Source organism: Zootoca vivipara, chromosome 9 (genome assembly GCF_965207765.1).
Source record: "Zootoca vivipara chromosome 9, rZooViv2.hap1.1, whole genome shotgun sequence".
Classification (NCBI taxonomy): Eukaryota; Metazoa; Chordata; class Lepidosauria; order Squamata; family Lacertidae; genus Zootoca; species Zootoca vivipara.
This window is the reverse complement of record NC_142592.1, coordinates 67,136,394-67,158,791: the sequence shown is the minus strand read 5'-3', so window position 1 is coordinate 67,158,791 and position 22,398 is coordinate 67,136,394. Positions and strand designations below refer to the sequence as shown.

Sequence of the window (22,398 nt, the reverse complement as noted above, 5' to 3'; positions counted from 1 at the left end):
ATCACCGTTTGACTGTTTGCACATCCTAGGGTCCACAACTGAAGAAGGAAGGTTCTGCTCTGAACCGACCTGGGGGTCTTCCGATGAAGGGCGGCATACAAATTTTAATAATAATAATAATCTTTAATGAATTAAAATACAAATATATATACATACATTAAGATAAAAAAGAAAAGATTAAGACAAAAAGAAGAAGAAAACATACAAAAAAGAATTTGCATTGTTACAATCACTCATTGAATTTATAATAATAATAAACAAGGCAGAGCAGACAACTTGTTATTGCAGAGCATGAGTGAATCCCAGGGTGGTGAGTTTGAGCCCCATGTTGGGTGAAAGATTCCTGCATTGCGGGAGGTCAGATTAAATGACTCACATGGCCCCTTTCCAACTCTCTAATTCTATGATTCTAGTATTATTTCATGTCTGGCTGGCTTCCTATGATGCAACTTAAAGCAATTTCCCAATACAGTAAAAACCACCTAAGAGTAGAAGGCTTGGGTTCATGAAAAAGATGCTTTATTTTGGATCATCCAATATAATCTTCTTTTAAAAAAATTTTTAATTGAGCTGGTAATACTGCATAGTGGTTAGAGTGTTGGTTTAAAGGCCTGGGAGTCGAGGTTTCACATCTTTGCTGAGCCAAGAAGCTCACCGGGTGACTTTGGGTCACTTTCCCTCAACCTGACCTACCTCACAGGGTTGCTGTGAAGATTAAATGTGTGTTTGGGGGATTCATGTATGCCACTATGAGTTCCTTGAAGGGGAAGGCAGAATAGAAATTTAACATAAAATAAACTCTCAAAACCAAGAAAAAGCAGTCAGGTTAGTCAGGGTGGGGGGAGACACTTCAAAATTCACAGAGGGCCATACTCCCTCACCAAAATGTCACAATACTGCACAAAGAGAATAAAAATATAAAATCTAAAGATTGGTTCAACAACCGTCTTACTACCTCACATCTATCGATTGCCCAAAGATGGAAAAGATGTTTGCACCTCATTACAGAGGAATAATATATGGAAAATTGCATTGCATGAAAAACTTGCCTGAAAAGAAAAGACAACGGGTACCTGTCTCTTCCACAAATCTTTCAAGGAATTTGGGATAAGCAACATCTAATTAGTTGAATTTTTAAGAACGTAATGTAGAACCTTCTATTCTTGATGCTCTTGATTCCTCAGATTTTTTTGCACAAAATCAGAAAACTGGGCCTTGGCTGCCAATCAGTTTCGGCCAAAAAGCCTTTAACGGTTCAGGACTGCAATACCTCTCCCCATATGAACAGACTATGTGATGTTCCCTTGTCCAAAAGGTGGGGAAATGAGAACAGGGCCTTTTCTGCAGTGGCTTCCCGTTTGTGGAATGCTGTCCCCAGGGAGGCTCGCCTGGCACCTTCATTATACACCTTTAGGTGAAAGGCGAAAATATTCCTCTTCTGACAGACCTTTGGCTCATTAACAATCTATACTCCCAGAACTACAGTTCCCAGAGTCATTCAACAGTCAATCCCTCTTCCCAATGAACTCTGGGAATTGTAGTTCTCTGAAGGTAGTAGGGGGTCTCCTAACAACTCTCAGCCCCCTTAACAACTACAGCTCCCATAATTCCTTGGAAGAGGCCATGAGTGTTGTCATAGTGCTTTAGATGGATGTTGCGACTATGACCTAAATTGAAACAAATATGATCAGATCTGAACACAGTGGTACCTTGGTTCTTAAACTTAATCCAATCCGGAAGTCTGTTCCAAAACCAAAGCGTTCCAAAACCAAGGCATGCTTCCCCATAGAAAGTAATGCAAAACGGATTAAACTGTTCCAGACTTTAAAAAATAACCCCTAAAACAGCAATTGAACATGGATTTTACTATCTAATGAGGCCATTGATCCACAAAATGAAAGCAAGAATCAATGTAAAGGTAAAGGGACCCCTGACCACTAGGTCCAGTCGTGACCGACTCTGGGGTTGCGGCGCTCATCTCGTGTTATTGGCTGAGGGAGCCGGCGTATAGCTTCCAGGTCATGTGGCCAGCATGACAAAGCCGCTTCTGGCGAACCAGAGCAGCACACGGAAACGCTGTTTACCTTCCCGCTGGAGCGGTCCCTATTTATCTACTTGCACTTTGCTGTGCTTTCGAACTGCTAGGTTGGCAGGAGCTGGGACCAAGCAACGGGAACTCACCCCGTCACGGGGATTTGAACTGCCAACCTTCTGATCAGCAAGCCCCAGGCTCTTTAGCATCAATGTACTGCACTATAAAATAAATAAGACAGTATTGTAGATGATAAAAATTAAAATTATTATTATTTTCTTACCTGCACTGATGATAGTCATTGTTTGGATGGGGGGCTTTTATCCATTTCAGCAGTCACACAGTCAATCAATCAATCAATCAGCAGCTGAACTGGGTTCCACACAGTCATAAAAACACATTAACCAAAAAGGCCTCAAAAATAAAAACGCAAAATAAATAGCAAAATTAATCTGTCCCGGAAGTCCGTTTGACTTCCGAAATGTTTGAAAACCAAGGCGCAGCTTCTGATTGGTGCAGGCGCCCTGGAAACAATAGCTGACAGCCACATTGGATGTTCGGCTTCCAAAAAACGTTCAAAAACCGGAGCACTTACTTCCGGGTTTTCGGCATTTGGGCACTAAGGCATTTGAGAACCAAGGTACCACTGTATGAGGAAAGTGGATTAGTAGCCGAATAATGTTCAAATGTAGATTATGATTTTTTTGTGAGGCTATTGATAATAATAATAATAATAATAATAATAATTTATTTATACCCCGCCCATCCCCCAGCCACTCTGGGCGGCTTCCAACAAAATATTAAAATACAGAAATCCATCAAACATTAAAAGCTTCCCTAAACAGGGCTGCCTTGAGATGCCTTCTAAAGGTCTGGTAATTGTTATTCTCTTTGACCTCTGGTGGGAGGGCATTCCACAGGGTTGGTGCCACTACCGAGAAGGCCCTCTGCCTGGTTCCCTGTATTATAAAGACACCTGTTGCAAAAAAAACAACAACAGGTATTTCCAAACAGGCTACCGTTTATCGGCGCACTTCTTTCCTACCGAGCGTAACAAATCGCTGCATGTGAGCCAGTTAACCAAAGCAGGTGCAGCCCCTAAATGCCATTAAGGAAGTGCTAATGAGGGCTGTAAAATAATTCCCCAGCATCACTTGGGAGGCCCAAAGGAAATTGACGCCCTGCAACGTCATCCAGCCTGTGGATCCAGTTGCAAGGTGTGTGTGTGGGGGGGGGGGAGCATGCCGAGAGCGCATTTTATGACAACCCTGTAAATATCCAATTGAGGGTTATTCTCTATCGCATGGGGCAGGGAGGGGATAGTACCGGCCAGAGTAACTTAAGGACTGGGGCTTTGGCGCACCCCATAAATGTGATTCAGTTTTAACAATTCCATTTTGTTGATTTTGGGGTGGGTGTGGATTGCAACAACCCTTTACGGTGGGCCAGTATAATTATTCTTACTTTGGCAAAGATGTGGGGCAGGGGGGTGGGTCCCAAAGAAATACACAATTGCATATTCGGTAAGCAAGGTTGCATGTCTTGCCAGCTGCTGTTACCCTAGCTGTTTAGAGTTCCCACTGTTGCTTTAAGAGGACACCTTACCTAATTTTTCTGTGGGGTTCTTATTGCACATTTGTGCACATTTGTGACCTTTTTAGCATGTTGCAAACCACTTGGGAGATTCTTTTTGGAATATATGAATGACAGACATATATATATATACAGGTGAAACTCGGAAAATTAGAATATCATCGAAAAGTGCATTTATTTCAGGAATGCAACTTACCGGTATTATTTTTTTATTTTTCTTTTAATTTTTACAAATGCTTTCTTTTGGAAATTCCACAATAATAAAACAAATAGTTATAACAATACTATACAAAAATAAACGTTGCTATTGCATTTAATTAATTAGTGTACATGTCATTTATAATTGAGCTGCCTAACGACAAATAATTACAATTACAACAAATAAAGGCTCGACATACCTTGCTTTGCATGTCATGCATCCATCTCATATATTGCGTTACTGAAATAAATGCACTTTTCGACGATATTATAATTTTCTGAGTTTCACCTGTATATATAGTGTAAAATATGTGTGCGTGTGGCGGACATTGTCTTTTAATATATTTGTATCTGTGTATATAATTGCCATTTATATATTCAAAATATTATATTATAGTTTCTGCTGCTTGCTTACATATACCTTGACCACCTTGGGACTCTTTTAGCACTGGTCCAGAGAAAAGACAAAACATTAACAGGCGGCAGATAGATAGTTTATTACGGCCATAGGCCCATATTCAATACCAATATACATTGTACAACAAAGCAAACATGACAAAATAAAATTAATAAAATTAAAATACATATCTAAAATCATAAGATCTGCGTCGCCGGTTTTTGTCCTTGCAGCTTCTTCGCCAACCTGGTGCCCACCAGATGTTTCCGCCTGCAACTCCCATCAAAGCATCACCTGGAGGAGGGTACCAGGTCGGGCGAAGCCTGAGGACCTTGAGTTTCTTTTTCTTCTTCTTTTTAATTCTCCCAATTTCTCTCGGTTTTTATTATTCTGGCGCGCGTTTAAAAGCTAGCCGCCGCCCATCCCGGCGATGGTCCTTGGCGTTGCAAAGCGCCCTTTCTCCCCTTTTCTCCTCCTTGCAATCGGGGCTCTGCAAGGCGCTAGTCCCCAGTTTTCCCGAGCGGTGCTTGCTTGCTTGCTTGCTTTTTTTTGTTGTTGTAAAGATTTGACGCGTGTGGCGTGGCGTGGGTTGGGGAAAGCAAAGCGAGCAGGAAGTTAAAAGCCTCCTGGAGGCATTCGACTCTTTCCGGGTCAGTTTTCACTTTCTTTCTGTCGCCCTCCCTCGCCACCTTCCTTCCCTTCTCTCCCTCGCTTGCTTGCTTGCAAAACGGGGCTTTTTCACTTCCTGGGGTCGGCGGATGAGCTGCTTCGGCCTCCCACCTACCCCGAAAGGAGCCCGGAGTCGGACATGTTTCTCTTTTTCTTCCACGAAAGCGCTTTTTCCTCCTTTTTCCAAGGGGGGCTCTGCAGATCTGCCTCTCCCCCCTCGTCTTAAGACAAAAGGAGGAGGCGGTGGCGAGGCCATCTTAACGCAGCGGCGTGCGCTTTGCAACTGGCGTCTCCAAACGCCGAGACGGGAAAAGAGCGCAGCTGCTATTCCATATTTTTAAATTTTTTATTTTATTTTTGCAAGTTACTTTCTCGCTGTCCTTTTCCCCCCCTCTCTCTTCATCTGGGTCTGAGGTTGGGGATCGAGAGTTGCATCTCCGTCTTGCAATTTCGCATCTTTCCCAAATAAATTGTCGGCGTTCCTTTTTATGAAAGCAGACCGTCCTTTGGGACACCCCTGTCTTTCTCCCTTTTTAATAATAATAAATAGTAATAATGCAAAGCGACGCCCGCAGAGGGAAAGGGGTTCGTTGACGCGGGTTTCCTCCGTTCTCACGTGAAGGAATGCACGGAGGGCCCGGCGCTTTGACAGAAAGAAAAGGGTGAATGAAAGTGGTCGCGGAGGTGTAAACGAGCAATAATCCCAAAAGGAGAAGCGGAGCGGGGGGGAAAGGAAGGAGAGGGACCGGATCCTGTTCGCTCGTTGACCATGGGAGAGCTTCGGAACAAGCGCCAGAGGATTTTGACACCTGTTGCGGGTGAGTGAGGATGCGCAAGCGGGACGACGCGTGTCGGCCGAGCGGGTTGGGCGATGCGGGGATGTGTCTATTTCTCTCTCTTTGTGGTTTTCTCCGAAACAGTCTCCGTTTACGGTTCCCTCTCGGGGTCAGTTGCGCGCGATCCTACCTCCAGCAATGCGCCTTCGCGTGGATTGCGGGGACCCTTTTAAAGGGCGCAGAAATGAAAGATAAGCCAGCCGGGGTTAGCGCTCCTGCGCAAGCCTCTTCCCCCCCCCCCTCCCGCGGTGGGAGGTGGGAGGGAAGCGTGGATCGGATGGCAGGATTGGAACCCAGGATTGAGGAAGAGCTCCTGCGCGCAGAAATGGCAAAAAGCTCCCCGCGATCGGCGCAAGAACGCCTCCGCTGCGGAGTGAAAGTGAAAAGCGAGGCTCACATGCTTTTCCGGCACAAAATCCGGCTTTGGAGTGGATGGGAGCTGCGCAGGAGCTCTTCTGCGGATCTTCCAACGTGCGATCGCGTTGGGGTTTTTATCATTCGTTTCTATTCCTTGCAAGCGGCGTTTAGACAAAAAGGTCCGGAGCTGGCAGCGTGGGGCCTTCTAAAGGATCCGGATCGCTGGGCTGAATCCGGATTTCCCTGGTTGCGCCACACGTTTATGGATCTATCCAGCGTCGGGGAGAAACTCAGACGCCTGGTTTGGTGGTTCTTTTCAGGGTGACCTGACCACATCCTAAACCGGCAGGAAGGTTTCAACAACCTGATTTCCTCCTTGTGAAGTAAGCCCTACTGAGCCATGTGCTTTACTCCCAGGTAAAGCCTGGAAGAGAGGATGGCAGCTGCCTTAGGGTAGTTTTGCAAAATCTGAGATTTTTCTCCAAATGCCCCTACCCGCTTAAACCGCGACCCCGTGAATATTTCCTCTGACATAGGGGCCTTCTTCCCTAGGAAGTGCGCTTAGGATTGCAGTGACCGATACTGTCACCGAGGACTTGCTTCCTGTTACAGAACAAGCCATTCCAGTCGCTTGACCCCTGGGTTGCATTGCTGTGGGTCTTTACGTACGAGTAAACCCAGTGCAATTTGCTGGGACTCGCCTGCATTTTTTCAATTCATGTATTGCATTTATATCCCAACTTTTCCTCCGAGGAGCCGAATGCAGCGCACTTCCCTCCCCATTTAATCCCACAACAACTCTGTGAGGTAGGCCGAGGGGCAGTGGCTGGCCCAAAGTTGCCCAGCGAGTGGGGATTTGAACCCAGGTCTCTCAGGTTCTAGCCTAGCGTCCGTGAATTTTTAAATCTGAAGGTGGCCTTGGGCAGTGTGCTTGGAAATAAGCGCTGCTGTGGGATGGGCCTTACTCCCAGGGCCGTGTGTGCAGGATCAGAGCCCTAATCCTCGGGGGTATGATCTTCCGCGCGTTGGGAGGGACGTGCAAAGTGATCCAATGCATTAGTCCTGCGGAAGGGAGTTCCGCTGGTATTCGTAGGGACCGCGAAGCTCATCTAATTCAACCCTCTGCAATGGCAGATGGCTACCCAAAGAGCAAGAATTGCCATTAGAAAGCCTTAAGTGAAGTACGTTGCTTGTTTTTTAGATGCATGAGTTAGTGAGTTTCTTGGTGCGTCTCTTAGCCGCTCCTATAACTTCCCCTTCTCCACTTTTAAAGGAAACTTATCTGTAAGAGAACAACAAGCTGTTCTTTGCAGACTGCAAAATGACAGCTTTTGGTTGTTGTTTTTTTAAGGAAAGGAGAAAAGGAAATACAAATGGCCTTTGTGAAAAGTGCAGGATGTGAAAAGTGCAGGATAAAGGTCTAGTTAAAATCAAGGCAACTTGAAGTGTAATTTTGTAAATCAGTATTTGCTGCCATGATGATCAAACAAACACTTTCGGGTGCTAAGATCGGCGGAGGGGAGAACCTCTTGCTTGTTCCACCGAAATCGAAGCTTGGGGGGGGGGCGGACGGTGGAACAGGACAGAGTCTTCTCTATGGCAGCTCCTGAGTTGTGGAACTCCTTCCCAACCGAGATCTGCCTGGCACCTTCATCAGCCAGCTTTCTGCAAATGCTGAAGGCTCACTTCTTGTTTCAAACTATTTTTAATATTGTGTTTTCACTTTCAGTATTGTGTTTTAGTAACCCAGTATTAGAAACTCAGATATGGAAGCTAATTGCCAAATGGCAATTTAAACCTAGCCTATGGTCGCCACAACTGAATATCTAGGTGCTATGTTTTTTAAAAAAATTGAGCTTGCTATTTTTATTACCATTAATTCATTTCATTTCTTTATATTTTAAAGGGGGGATCTGAGCGGTTTGCAACACAGCAAATCATCAAATAAAACAATCCAGAATAAAACGAGCTTTGAGGAAAATATTTCAGATCCTTCTCTAAGCCACCTTTTGCTTCCCCATATTTGTTACCTACCTAATTTATAAAGCGGCCCATTGCAGAAGTACTCTAGGAAGCCAGGGTGGTGTCGAGTGTTGGGCTAGGTTCCTGAAATTCATTCGGATTGTGCATGCAAAATGTAACGGATAGAATTTGACTGGAGAATTTTGAACACACAAATCAAACTCAATGTAAAAAAACACTATTATTATTTGCTCTCTGTTTCATCTAGTTTTTGTTGTACCTTGGTACTTTGGTTCTCAAACGACGAAAACCTGGAAGTAAGTGTTCCGGTTTTCGAACGTTTTTTGGAAGCCGAACGTCCGATGCAGCTGTCAGCTATTGTTTCCGGGGCGCCTGCACCAATCAGAAGCTGCGCCTTGGTTTTCGAACATTTCGTAAGTCAAACGGACTTTTGGAACGGATTAAGTTTGGCGCTTTTGTTTTTGCTATTTATTTTGCGTTTTCGTTTTTGAGGCTTTTTCGGTTAATTTGTTTTTTGTGACTGTGTGGAACCCAGTTCAGCTGCTGATTGATTGATTGATTGATTGTGTGACTGCAGAAATGGATAAAAGCCCCCCCATCCAAACAATGACTTTCATCAGTGCGGGGAAGAAATAAAATTAACTTTAATTTTTATCATCTACAATACTGTCTTATTTATTTTATAGTGCAGTACATTGATTCTTGCTTTCATTTTATGGATCAATGGTCTCTTTAGATAGTAAAATTCATGTTAAATTGCTGTTTTAGGGGTTTTTTTTAAAGGCTGGAACGGATTAAATCCGTTTTGCATGACTTTCAAGGGGAAAGTGCACCTTGGTTTTGGAACACTTTGGTTTTGGAACAGACTCCCGGAACGGATTAAGTTTGAGAACCATGGTACCACTGTACATTGTTTCTCTGTGCTTGAGAAATACAGTAAAACTCAGAAAAGACGTTTTTACAGTGGAATGTTATGCATGTTGTCTACTAGCAAGTAAGTCCTGTTGAGTTCAATGGGGCTTACTCCTAGGTAAATGTGCATGGGATCACAGCCTTCTGAGTCTGTGGTGGTGACTGCTGAACTTCTGGATATGGAAACAGCAGGACTCTCTCTGTTGTTTATTCCCCCCCCCCCCGGTCTATTTTAGTGTTTTATAGCTGTTTTAAAGATTACAGTACATTCCATTTTTGTTACCGTATACATTGCTATGAGCACTCTGCATGGGGTTGGAATTCCAGCTCAATACATTTTAGGGGGGGGGGGAGAGAGAAATGAACAAACCTCGAAACTTGTTAGCCTTATTTTTCTCTTTTAACCGATAACGAGCTGATTATTTGTGCTGGGTCATTAGAAATTCAAAATGAGGTGTGTTAAGGCTCTTTGCGTTATTAGCAATGTTGCAAATAAATTGTATACTTTGTTAGATTCAGGTGGTGTACACTAAGCTGACTTTTCAAACAGTAATTGAATTATGTGCAAAGGAAAACTTACGTTATTTAGATAGCTTGCATAGAAAAACTGTGGTGGTGGTGGGGGGGGCGGAGAAGGTCAATTTACTAAAATGCAATAGAAAATGGTTGATCCAGTTTTTTTGGGTTGGTCTGTCAGAGACAGGAAAAATGCTACAAATAAGTTGCAGAGAAGTTTCCGAAACCCCCCCAGAACTTTCAAGATGATACGTACTCAACTGTGCTGATTTTTGTGTGAACCGCAAGCAGTTTGGAGTCCTTTGGACGTCATGCAAAACCATGGTTTACTGTGACAATAATGATCCTCGCCTCCTCCAGAACTTACATTCTCTTTCCTCCTCTGGCACGGTCAGGAGGAGATTGGATTCTGATTCCAGTTAACCACGGTTTAGCGTTACATGTGAGCTGTGCCTAGTCTTAGCTATGATTTGTGGCTTGTTTCGCACAGAAAAATAATAATAATAATTAAGAGGTTTCCAGGCCCGCCTCATTTATCTCCATGTCTGAAAAACTACCACCTGTTAGATTTCTGTATCAGGCTGCTGAAAAGAATGCTCGCTTTCTCTCTTTTCTGTGCAGCATTTAGGGAGATCGCAGAGCAAGTTTGTTGCAAACTTGAGTCTGCACAGGCGACCTTCCTGGTATTTGCAGCATCCAAATGTGAGGTCTTTGAGCCATGCCCCATGTGATACTTAGCAGAGCACAATAACTTGACCTGCCAGTTTAACAGCGTAGCGTCTGTTCGTGGGGAAACGGGCGCTTTTCTGTGAGGTCCACCCCTCTTGGTTTCTTTTCCTCTTCCCTCCCGACCCGTTTAATTCTTTTAGGAAACACAGCCCGTTAAAACAGCACGTTATTGAACCGTAGTTAACTAACGGCACTCTGGTCTCTCTTCCAAATACGTACCACCTAAAAATCATTTCCTAGCTTAATTGCATTGATAAAAAATAGCAACAGGACATTTTACTGGGGAACAGGGGAGGTGCATGCAGAAACAGGTGAGACGAAGGAATATATCAAAAAGGTACAGTCAAACTCCCAACGTTTTGGAACGTTTCAGCTCCCAGGCACCGAACACCCGAAGTAACTGCTCCGGTTTTTGAACGATTTTCGGAAGCCAAACGCCTTCCGGGGAGTTTTTTTCCCTTTTTCCTCCACTGACTCTGCCGACCGCCCTTTGATCCTCGGTTGTCGAACATTTTGGAAGTTGAGCGGTCTTCTGGAACAGATTATGTTTGACAACCAAGGTTTGACTGTACAGTGGTAACTTGTTCTCGAACTTAATCCAATCGACTGCCAAAAGCATTCGAAAACCAAGGCGCAGCTTCCAATTGGTTGCAGGAGCTTCCTGCACTCAAGTGGAAGCCGCGTTGGACGTTCAGCTTCCGAAAAACGTTCGCAAACCAGAACACTTACTTGCAACGTGTGGGAGCCGATTTGTTTGGCAACTAAGCTGTTCGAGAACCAAGGTACCACTGTATATTAAAAATCATATAAAAATATAACTAAATCTACAAAACTTATTCTTGGAAGGGGTCGTTTAGCAAGGATCTAATTAGTTTATTCAAAGTTACTTTTAAAGAGGAAGTGTTGATGGTTTTTCCATTATCAACGCATCTGAATGGAGTGGGCACTGCAAAATTCATACAGTGACCGTTGCTGGGAACCACAGGAGAGGAGAGGGCCCTTGTGCTTGAATCCTGGCCACTGTGAGAACAGGATGATGGACTAGATGGGCCATTGATCTGATCCAGCAGGATCCTTTTGTGTTCTTAGGAGTGATGAAATTTGATTCCAGAATTGCCATGGTCTTGTTTGGTCAATGGAATATTCATTATCATCACCATCGCACATTCTGTGTAACTTTTTCACTTCCCGTCATTGATACTAAATGGCTGGTCTTGATTATAAAAAAAGAGGAGTGGCGAATTGTGGAGCTCCCATGGGAATATGCCGGCTGTCACCCATCTCTTCCACATTTCAAACACTGTCAATGTAAATCTGCTTTCTTAAGATTTTGTGGCCCCATTTGGTGCCCTGCAAAGGATGGAAACAGGCAGCAAGCGAAGTTCTTCTGTTTTCTCCCTAATGGGTGGAGCGTGGCCTGTAAGCAACCGTATTAATTGGCATCCCGCGATGGAAATGAATTTGTGGATTCATTATAAGCGCAGTGTGTTCGTGGGTGTAATAACATAGCTTGTGAAGCTGTGGTCCTGGGAGATGTAAAACAGAATGGAGGTGCCCCTTGGGTTTTGGGTTTTGTTTTACATTGAGACATCACTAAGGCTCCCTTGGTTACTGCTTTTACATCCTGCTTTTAAATGCCACTGAAAAGTGTGGACTGCAACTAGCTCCCTGCGTTAAGGACCTCTGGCTTAAGTTGCTGTTGTTGAAAGCCAAAATCCACAATATTTTCTGTGCTCCAGCTACAATTTCGAAGACATTGGCACAATGCGAGTCCCCAACATGACACATCCCATAACCTCCTGCCCCTTAATTCTTTTTTAAATGATTTTATTTTATTGTTGCTTGGTTGGTAGGTGAAACCTGATTTTGGGGGGGGGGAGTTGGCCTCCTTTTTGTCTGTTTTGGTGTGTTTGTGTGTGTGTGTGTGTGTGTGTGTGTAGAGAGAGAGAGAGAGGTTATTAAAGGTAAAGGGACCCCTGACCATTAGGTCCAGTCGTGACCGACTGGGGTTACGGCGCTCATCTCGTGTCCAGTTCTGGACACCACAGTTCAAGAAGGATACTGACAAGCTGGAACGTGTCCAGAAGAGGGCAACGAAAATGGTCAAAGGCCTGGAAACAATGCCTTATGAGGAACGGCTTAGGGAGCTGGGTATGTTTATCCTGGAGAAGAGAAGGTTAAGGGGTGATATGATAGCCATGTTCAAATATATAAAAGGATGTCATATAGAGGAGGGATAAAGGTTGTTTTCTGCTGCTCCAGAGAAGCGGACACGGAGCAATGGATTCAAACTACAAGAAAGAAGATTCCACCTAAACATTAGGAAGAACTTCCTGACAGTAAGAGCTGTTCGGCAGTGGAATTTGCTACTAAGGAGTGTGGTGGAGTCTCCTTCTTTGGAGGTCTTTAAGCAGAGGCTTGACAGGCATATGCCAAGAATGCTTTGATAGTGTTTCCTGCTTGGCAGGGGGTTGGACTGGATGGCCCTTGTGGTCTCTTCCAACTCTGTGATTCTATGTTATTGGCCGAGGGAGCCGGCGTACAGCTTCCAGGTCAGGCATCCCCAAACTTTGGCCCTCCGTATATTTTGGACTACAATTCCCATCTTCCCCGACCACTGGTCCTGTTAGCTAGGGATCATGGGAGTTGTAGGCCAAAACATCTGGAGGGCTGCAGTTTGGGGATGCCTGTTCCAGGTCATGTGTTTCCCCCGCAGCAGTAAAAGACCTTGCCAGTTCCTTACTGTTTGTGTGTCATCTACTAGGAAGGTTTCTTGAAACACAGTGTCAGCTGATTTTCTGGGAAATCAGATAACTCTGTGGCAAGCACGTGCTCCCCAACCGAAGTCCCTTGTTATGTGAAGCTGTCAGATAATATCAAGAGATACCAGCGAATGCTAATCTATATACAGTGGTACCTCGACTTACGAATTTAATGCGTTCCGAACGCACATTCGTAAGTCGAAAAAAATTGTGAGTCAAATCCCATAGGAATGCATTGGGAGAAAAAATTCGTAAGTCGAAGCAACCCTATCTAAAAATTCGTAAGTCGAAAAAATCCTATCTAAACCGCATCCAAGATGGCGGACAGAGCTCCATTGGTTTGTTAGCAGAATTATACCGACAGAGCAAAATGGGCAGCTTACCTTTGAAAAATCAAATTAGATGCTTTAAAACAGTGTTTATTATTTTTTTGCAAGCCAAGGAGCCACTAGTAAACTTTAAGGTTTAAAATCCTGAATTTAAGGTTTAAAATCCTGAGATGGTTGCTTTAAAAAGCCTACAATTAATATGCTTCTGTCTCTGGTACGGAGCTTGCGTGGTTGTTGGAACAGAATAGTTTCACTTCTGTTTCTGTTCAAATCAGTTTCACTTTTCGCTGAAATCCAGGCCTGCCGTATAGAAGCACCAAACACATTTCCCTCCCATTTGTTAACACTGTTTATTTGGTTGTGGTTTTTCTTTTGTGTAAAACCTGAATACAGTATACAGTGTGCTGCTTTCAATCCAGCCCTCTGACAACACTCGTGGCATTTAACACTGGTTTTTTCTCTCCTTCCTTTTAAATCTGCAAAGGGCAGATTGATGAACTGATAATCCCAAAGCATATAAACTGATCATCATTTTGGAATTAAAATTAATTTAACATTGAATAACTTTAAGCTCAAGTTTTTTGCCTCCCCGATAATGCACTTGTGGTTTTTAAAGACTCAGGGGTGAGGAGGAAAGTTGCTATCGGTAAGTTCGCTTATGATACTAAAATATAAACACAAAATTAAGAATGTGTGCAGACAATTTTGGCAACTGGCCTGCTATCAGGGCACTCAGTATTTTAATGCTGGCTCTAAATGTTCGTTATTGTATTTTTAAACTATTGCTTTTAACTAATGTGTTGGTGTTTTAAAATGATGTTTTTAAAATACTGCAAGCCGCCTTGAATCCCAGCTTTGGGAGAAAGGTGGGATAGAAGAACATTAAATGAATGAATAAATCTATTTCTGTACTTTTAATGTAGAACATACTAAAGGTTTGTTTAAGGATTGTGCAGATTAATGAAGGATTGTCCTATATGCATTTAAATGTCCAAAAAAATCTGATGTCAAAAGCAAGTTGACCCAATTCCCCACACCTTCAAAATGTATATATTTGTAAAATCAGCAGTTTACAAAACATGTATTGCAGAGTAAAATTACATATTACTAAAATGCACATCAGATTTAGATGTCTGGGTAGGCTTGCCTGAGCATAAAACATGCCAAAAGCAGGATAGTGAAGATGAATTTGAATACCCTAATATCAACTGGCAGGGAGTTCCAAAGTTCAGGTACTACCACACTGAAGGAGCGATTCCTTGCAAGTGTGGTACAGACATTGTGTGGTGCTTTGATGTCTTGCTTTTTGTTACTCTTTCCCGAGAAATCCTGCAGTAGAGTCCTTCCTGGACAATAGCACCTTCGACTTGTTCTGAAATGCTTCTCCCGCTTCCTGCTTGCAGAAAATGAGCATATCGGAGAAATGGGTCTGGGAAGATATTAACTCCCAGTGTGCAGATCTTCTGCAAACAAGGGCTTTCTTGGTTTTTCCAACCTGAAGTCTAAAGTTGTAACACCTTGGTAGCAGGGCTGTGCGATGAACTACAGGTGAAACTCGGGGAAATTAGATTACCGTCTAAAAGTGCATTTATTTCAGTAATGCAACTTACTATTTTTTATTTTTCTTTTAATTTTTACAAATGCTTTCTTTTGGAAATTCCACAGTAATAAAACAAATAGTTACAATAATACAAAAATAAACATCGTTATTACATTTCATTAATTACATTCCCTTTATAATTGACCCGCTAATGACAAATAATTACAATTACTGGTATAACAAATAAAGGCTTGACATATCTTGCTTTGCATGTCATGCATCTACCTCATATATTGGTTTCACCTTTTAAGCTGCGCTACTGAAATAAATGCACTTTTCGATGCTATTCTAATTTTCCGAGTTTCACCTGTATGGCCATATCCTTGAATAAGTGTTTCGACAAGGAGGCAATATACCGGTGAACAAAAGGTGGAGACTTGACAGCTTCCCAGGTAGTAGCTCAGCTGAACATACTTTGCAGGTAATTTGCAGGCACGTGTCTCCTGATTAAGAAATAAATGATGATAAGCTTGGATTCACTGGTAACTCCTCACTTAGAGCTCAGCTAATTATGCAGAGCCTGCTAACGATCCAGGAGGAACAGCCCAAATCAAAGAGGCAAGTTAAAGGAAGAACCACGGGGGGGGGGGGGGGAAGAGGGGAAATAGTTTTTGGTTTATTTCCCGGTGGCGTTTATGTGGTTGGTTCCCCCTAAATAGCTTTCCTCCGTATTAAAAAGGAAGGGTACATTTTTAATTTAAAGAAGACAGTCTTTTTGCTTGCTTGCACTCCCTCACTCCCTTAGATTAAAAAGGAGAGATGGGGGAGATGGGGGCATTTGGGGGGGGGCTTCTGTTGGGGTGGGCGATGGAGGGGAGAAGATTTAGCTGGCTGCCTTATGCTGAAATGGGAGGTTGGGTACTGTGTGAGAATGATGGGGAGGGCGTTTTTCAGTAAGCAGTGCAAGCAAATGCGTGTCTACTCACAAGCAGGCCCTACTGATTTCAACGGGGCTTACTCTTAGGAAAGTAGTTGAACTCAGTGGGGCCTATGCATGCACAGATTCCACTTAGACCCCTGAGTGGGGAAGCAGATGCAACTTGGCTAGTAAATCACTTAAACTACTCATAGTTTAAGCTTTGCGCATGCGCAAAATGGCGCTTCGGGTCGCGTTCGGTTTACGAACTATTCGGGTTACGAACTGTGATCCGGAACGGATCGCGTTCGTAACCCGAGGTATTACTGTACTACAGTGGAACCTCAGTTTACGAACACCTTGGTTTACGGATTTTTGGTTTACAAACGCCGCGGACCCATCTGCAACGGATTAATTCACTTTCCATTACTTTCAATGGGAAAGTTCGCTTCAGTTTATGAACGCTTCAGTTTATGAACAGACTTCCGGAACCAATTACACCCATGCTTCAGGTTAAGTACGCTTCAGGTTGAGTACTCCGCGGACCCGTCTGGAACGGATTAATCCACTTTCCATTGCTTTCAATGGGAAAGTTCGCTTCAGTTTATGAACAGACTTCCGGAACCAATTGTGTTCATAAACCGAGGTACCACTGTATATGGAAGCTTATTTAATATTTTTACTAAATCTACCACTTCTGCCACCACGGGGAGGTCCAGCAAGGCCCTCTGCCACCGCAGACAGATATTAAGATATTTCGAGATATTTAGCTGGTGATATAGCGTGATGTTGCAAGCCAGAAATTGCCCAACCCTATCCAGAAGGGACTGTACTGTGTAATTTTCCTAAACGTGCAGCTGTTTTTCCATGGGGAAGAACAGGCTCCCTTATGAAATTATTCCCTCGTTCTTCATTGCTCCGTACCCAGCAGCCAAGGTCCTTGGCATTATTGCCTATCCCTGTGACTCACAACTTTTTGATCGGGTTCTTCCTGTGCGCTGCTTTGTTAATAATGTTTTTAAGAGCCAGGGTGTGGTCCTCAGGGCGCGGGGCTCTCTGGTCCTTTAGCAGCCTCACATTTTGACCCTCAAGATGCTCACAGCCCCCAATGGCAGCCCCATCTGCCCCAGCTTTGTTGTGCTCCCATTTGGCATCACTTCACTACGGCTACCTTAAGTCTGTTGGGCAGGATTCAACCAAGTGCTGCTACTAGCACAAGGGCTTCTGGCTGGGCAGAGGAACTCCCCACCACAAGACATGCCCCCCAATCTGTTATGGGGGTACTCCCAAACCTCTGGAGCAGTTTGGGGAGGGGCGAAGGGTGTGCAAGGAGAAGGAGGGGAGTTTTGTTGCACAGGTAGTACGATGGAGTCGGAGGCGATTCAGCAACTCGGCCCCGGGATTTTTTTTAAAAAAAATCTAACCCCGTTGTCCTTAGTTTTCTGCCCCAGAATCCTAATTGCCAAAGGTCTTCTCGTGGTCTTAAAATTGCCAGGGGAAACCATTATTAAATTTATTACCATATTTATTTTCATCCCGCCTTTTCACTAGACCGGGACTCGAGGCGGCTTTTGCAACAAACAAACAAACAACGCAGACAAAATACAGAAGGCTAAAAACATGTGACGTATAACAGTTAAAAAGCAATAAAGCTGTAATAGAATTAAAGCCAAGGCAAATCAAATCTATTAGGATTGCCTAATAGCTCAGTTGGTAAAGCCTGAGGCTTGTGATCTCTGGGTTGTGGGTTCGAGCCCCACGTTGGGCAAAAGATTTCCTGCATTGCAGGGGGTTGGACTAGATGATCCTTGTGGTGCATCCCAACTCTGATACCCTCTGTGAAGATACAGATAGTAAAAACTGCACAGTGCTATGGCCTAGGTGGGGGTGGGAAGTTCAGGATCCAGCTGGTTAGCTGGATCTAGGGACCCCCCCCCCCCAATTCCTGACTGAAGGTAACATGGTAAATTCTTAGACGGAGCATATTTTTAGATCTAAAAGGATCCTGCGATTCTCTAGGACCACAGACTGCGCTATTAGGCACACAGTCCTCCGTTCTGAGAATCTGAAGTTTGTAGTCCTCAATGCTGGTGAAAATTAGGCTTGAAATGCATAGGCTGTGTCTGTAGCAATCGTAGAAGTCAAAGAAGGGCTAAATAAGCAGCTCGCTAGTGATCTGTATTTCTCCTTTTCTTTCCTCATGTGTTGCCAAACCAGAATCAGTTGTGCAAAATGGCAGACTAGTAAATTATTGGGCGTGCAAGGGGAGGAAATCATAAAAAACATGCTCACTTTGTAGCATTTATGCAGGCTGTAGAATTTCCTAGTACCGTGATGCCTAGTTGAGAAGCTTGCTTCCTCTTTTCAAAGCACTGCGCACATGCGGCTGTTCTTAAGATCTGTCACCGCATGGGTGAAAAAACCGGGTGGATCTGATTAATCACCCTCTTTCTTAATGCAGGGCGAACTTTTCTCCAAACGAAAGAAAGCGAGCGGCTTTACCAAGGCAGAACTTGAGGAGACCTGCGTTTTACTCCTGCTCTGATCCGAAACTGAGGTAGAACTTGACGTTTACTGAACTCCCAACTCTCTTTCCCCTTTGCACGTGGCTCCTCTCTAGAGGAAACCTTTCAACGTCCGTCGCCCTTTTAGTTTCAGTTTGTGTTTGGTGCTAGGACTTTGATCCTTGCTGCAGTGCAGAAGGGAGGATTCATCCGGATTGAGGACAGCCCTTTGCTTAGCTCTCCGGCATTGCCGGATTTATGTACAGTATAAGCTAAACAAGCCATAGCTTAGGGCCTCACTCTCTTGGGGCACCCCCCAAAAATTCACTGTTAATATACTTCTTCTTAATTGTATTTCAGTTCAACAATTACTTTGATAAAATACATATTTTGTTATGTCCAAATGGCTTTAGACACCTTTTAGGTCCATAAATTACCATATAGCACGGGGTCCCCAAACTAAGGCCCGGGGGCCGGATGCGGCCCAATCGCCTTCTAAATCCGGCCCGCGGACGGTCCAGGAATCAGCATGCTTTTACATGAGTAGAATGTGTCCTTTTATTTGAAATGCATCTCCGGGTTATTTGTGGGGCCTGCCTGGTGTTTTCACATGAGTAGAATGTGTCCTTTTATTTAAAATGCATCTCTGGGTTATTTGTGGGGCATAGGAATTTGTTCATATTTTTTTTCAAAATATAGTCCGGCCCCCCACAAGGTCTGAGGGACAGTGGACCGGCCCCCCTGCTGAAAAAGTTTGCTGACCCCTGATATAGCATATATTTTCAACACAAAAAACAGCGACCATTTGTTGTTGTTGACAAGTGATAGCTGGATATATAAAGGCCCCCATTACCTTCAGTAGCTTAGGGCCTCATCAAACCTAAATCCAGCCCTACTCTCCGAATTTGTGTATTTTGTGGCCTTGGTGCTCGCTGAATAATAATAATAATAATAATAATAATAATAATAATAATAATAATAATAATATTTATACCCCACCTATCTGGTTGGCTTCCAACAGAAAAATAAAACACAGTAATCTATTAAACATTAAAAGCCTCCCTAAACAGGGCTGCCTTTATGTCTTCTAAAAATCTGGTAGCTGTTTTTCTCTTTGGCATCTGATGGGAGGGCGTTCCACAGGGCGGGCGCCACCACCGAGAAGGCCCTCTGCCTGGTTCCCTGTAACCTCGCATCTCACAGGGAGGGAACCACCAGAAGGCCCTTGGAGCTGGACCTCAGTGTCCGGGCAGAACGATGGGGGTGGAGATGCTCCTTCAGGTATACTGAAAGAGAGATAGAGCTTGGGTATCATCCACATGTGGTTGCTGACCTTGAGCCAGACATCTTGGAGAGTGAAGTCAAATGGGCCTTAGAAAGCACTGCTAATAACAAGGCCAGTGGAAGTGATGATATTCCAGCTGAACTATTTAAAATTTTAAAAGATGATGCTGTTAAGGTGCTACACCCAATATGCCAGCAAGTTTGGAAAACTCAGCATTGGCCAGAGGATTGGAGAAGATCAGTCTACATCCCAATTCCAAAGAAGGGCAGTGCCAAAGAATGCTCCAACTACCGCACAATTGCGCTCATTTCACACGCTAGCAAGGTTATGCTTAAAATTCTACAAGGCAGGCTTAGGCAGCATGTGGACCGACAACTCCCAGAAGTGCAAGCTGGATTTCGAAAGGGCAGAGGAACCAGAGACCAAATAGCAAACATGCGCTGGATTATGGAGAAAGCTAGAGAGTTCCAGAAAAACGTCTACTTCTGCTTCATTGACTATGCAAAAGCCTTTGACTGTGTCGACCACAGCAAACTATGGCAAGTTCTTAAAGAAATGGGAGTGCCTGATCACCTCATCTGTCTCCTGAGAAATCTCTATGTGGGACAAGAAGCTACAGTTAGAACTGGATATGGAACAACTGATTGGTTCAAAATTGGGAAAGGAGTACGACAAGGTTGTATATTGTCTCCCTGCTTATTTAACTTATATGCAGAATTCATCATGCGAAAGGCTGGACTAGATGAATCCCAAGCCGGAATTAAGATTGCCGGAAGAAATATCAACAACCTCAGATATGCAGATGACACAACCTTGATGGCAGAAAGCGAGGAGGAATTAAAGAACCTTTTAATGAGGGTGAAAGAGGAGAGCGCAAAATATGGTCTGAAGCTCAACATCAAAAAAACCAAGATCATGGCCACTGGTCCCATCACCTCCTGGCAAATAGAAGGGGAAGAAATGGAGGCAGTGAGAGATTTTACCTTCTTGGGCTCCTTGATCACTGCAGATGGTGACAGCAGTCACGAAATTAAAAGACGCCTGCTTCTTGGGAGAAAAGCAATGACAAACCTAGACAGCATCTTAAAAAGCAGAGACATCACCTTGCCGACAAAGGTCCGTATAGTTAAAGCTATGGTTTTCCCAGTAGTGATGTATGGAAGTGAGAGCTGGACCATCAAGAAGGCTGATCGCCGAAGAATTGATGCTTTTGAATTATGGTGCTGGAGGAGACTCTTGAGAGTCCCATGGACTGCAAGAAGATCAAACCTATCCATTCTTAAGGAAATCAGCCCTGAGTGCTCCCTGGAAGGACAGATCGTGAAGCTGAGGCTCCAATACTTTGGCCACCTCATGAGAAGAGAAGAATCCTTGGAAAAGACCCTGATGTTGGGAAAGATTGAGGGCACTAGGAGAAGGGGACGACAGAGGACAAGATGGTTGGACAGTGTTCTCGAAGCTACGAACATGAGTTTGACCAAACTGCGGGAGGCAGTGCAAGACAGGAGTGCCTGGCGTGCTATGGTCCATGGGGTCACGAAGAGTCGGACACGACTAAACAACAACAATCATCCACATAGTTACTGATGGACACCCAGCCCAAACCCCATGATGATCTCTCCCAGCGCCTGCATGCAGATGTTAAAAAGCAAGGGGGAGAGGACAGAACCCTGAGGCACCCCACAAGTGAGGGCCCAGGGGTCTGAGCACTTATCCCCCACCACCACTTTCTGGGGGGGGGGGAAATCTGGTGTCGCTCTGTGAGTACTTGTCAAAAATGACGGAATCAGCAAGAAATAAGTCAGCAGATAATGTTAAAAAAAGAGTGGGAATGCTTCAGTAATTCCTTGATGAAACAAGGTTCCACCTCTAAGATTTGGTTGTGTTTGGAATAATTCCGTAAATAGAGAGATATCGCCCCCTCATACCAAGATGAGGAGAAAACATTAAACGCAGGGGGGGGAATCCAGAAAGATAAAACGAACCGTTACGAGGTAGATGGAAGCCCATAGCAATTAAAACACGCAAAGATTCAATCCGTGTGGAAAGGTATCTTTTTTTTTTATAAAAAAAATAGTTTTTATTGTTTAAAATCAGCAAATCAACAAATACACACTTACGTATAAAAAGGAATAATAAGGTGGGGGAGAATAATAAGGGGGGGGGATCAGCAATACAATAAAGAAGATCGATAAAAAAAGAAAAAGAAAAAAAGAAAAAGAAAAAAAGGGGCAAGAAAAACCTTATTCTTACAATATTTCGTCAAAACTTATCCTCACAGATTTACAAAACAAGGTATCTTAAATGTGAAATGGGACTGTGGGACTGAATTGTATCGAATAGTATCGAACAGGAGACTCCTAAATGGTTTTTTGTCACTGTTCGTGTTTCGTCTTTTTTCTTTTTCTTTTGTTTCTTTTCTTTCTTTTTCATTTTTGATATGTTGAGGTGTAAGGTTTTTAAATCTGATATTATTTGATTTATATAGAGGCTATTAATGTACGTGTTTGTTATCTATGTATTTTATTTTATTTTTGTATCCTGTTTCCCCGAAAATAAGACATACCCATAAAATAAGCCACAGCAGTACCGGTATTTCTAAGCATTTGCGCAATATAAGCCATACCCCGAAAATAAGACATAGTAAATAGGCGCAGTTCTGGAAGGCGCCAAGGAAGAGGCGAGGGTGGACGCGTAATAAAAAAAAAAGACATCCCCTGAAAATAAGCCATAGTGTGTCTTCTTGAGGAAAAATAAATATAAGACAGTGTCTTATTTTGGGGAAACACGATTATATACCGTGTTTCTCATATTATAAGACACGTCTTACCGGTATATTT

General features: G+C 43.6%; 1 protein-coding gene across 4 annotated transcripts in view; it reads left to right on the top strand.

Annotated features, from left to right (window-relative positions):
• The first annotated feature begins 4,880 nt into the window (after positions 1-4,880).
• TASOR2 (transcription activation suppressor family member 2) overlaps positions 4,881-22,398 on the top strand; it is a 55,030-nt gene continuing 37,512 nt past the window's right edge. For 3 of the 4 annotated variants that reach the window (XM_035128556.3, XM_035128553.3, XM_088651756.1), the window contains exons 1-2: positions 4,881-5,707; positions 18,231-18,326. The gene's annotated coding sequence lies outside the window, so the exon portion shown is untranslated. The remainder of the gene's footprint in view (positions 5,708-18,230; positions 18,327-22,398) is intronic. The other variant, XM_035128555.3, reaches the window with a different exon arrangement.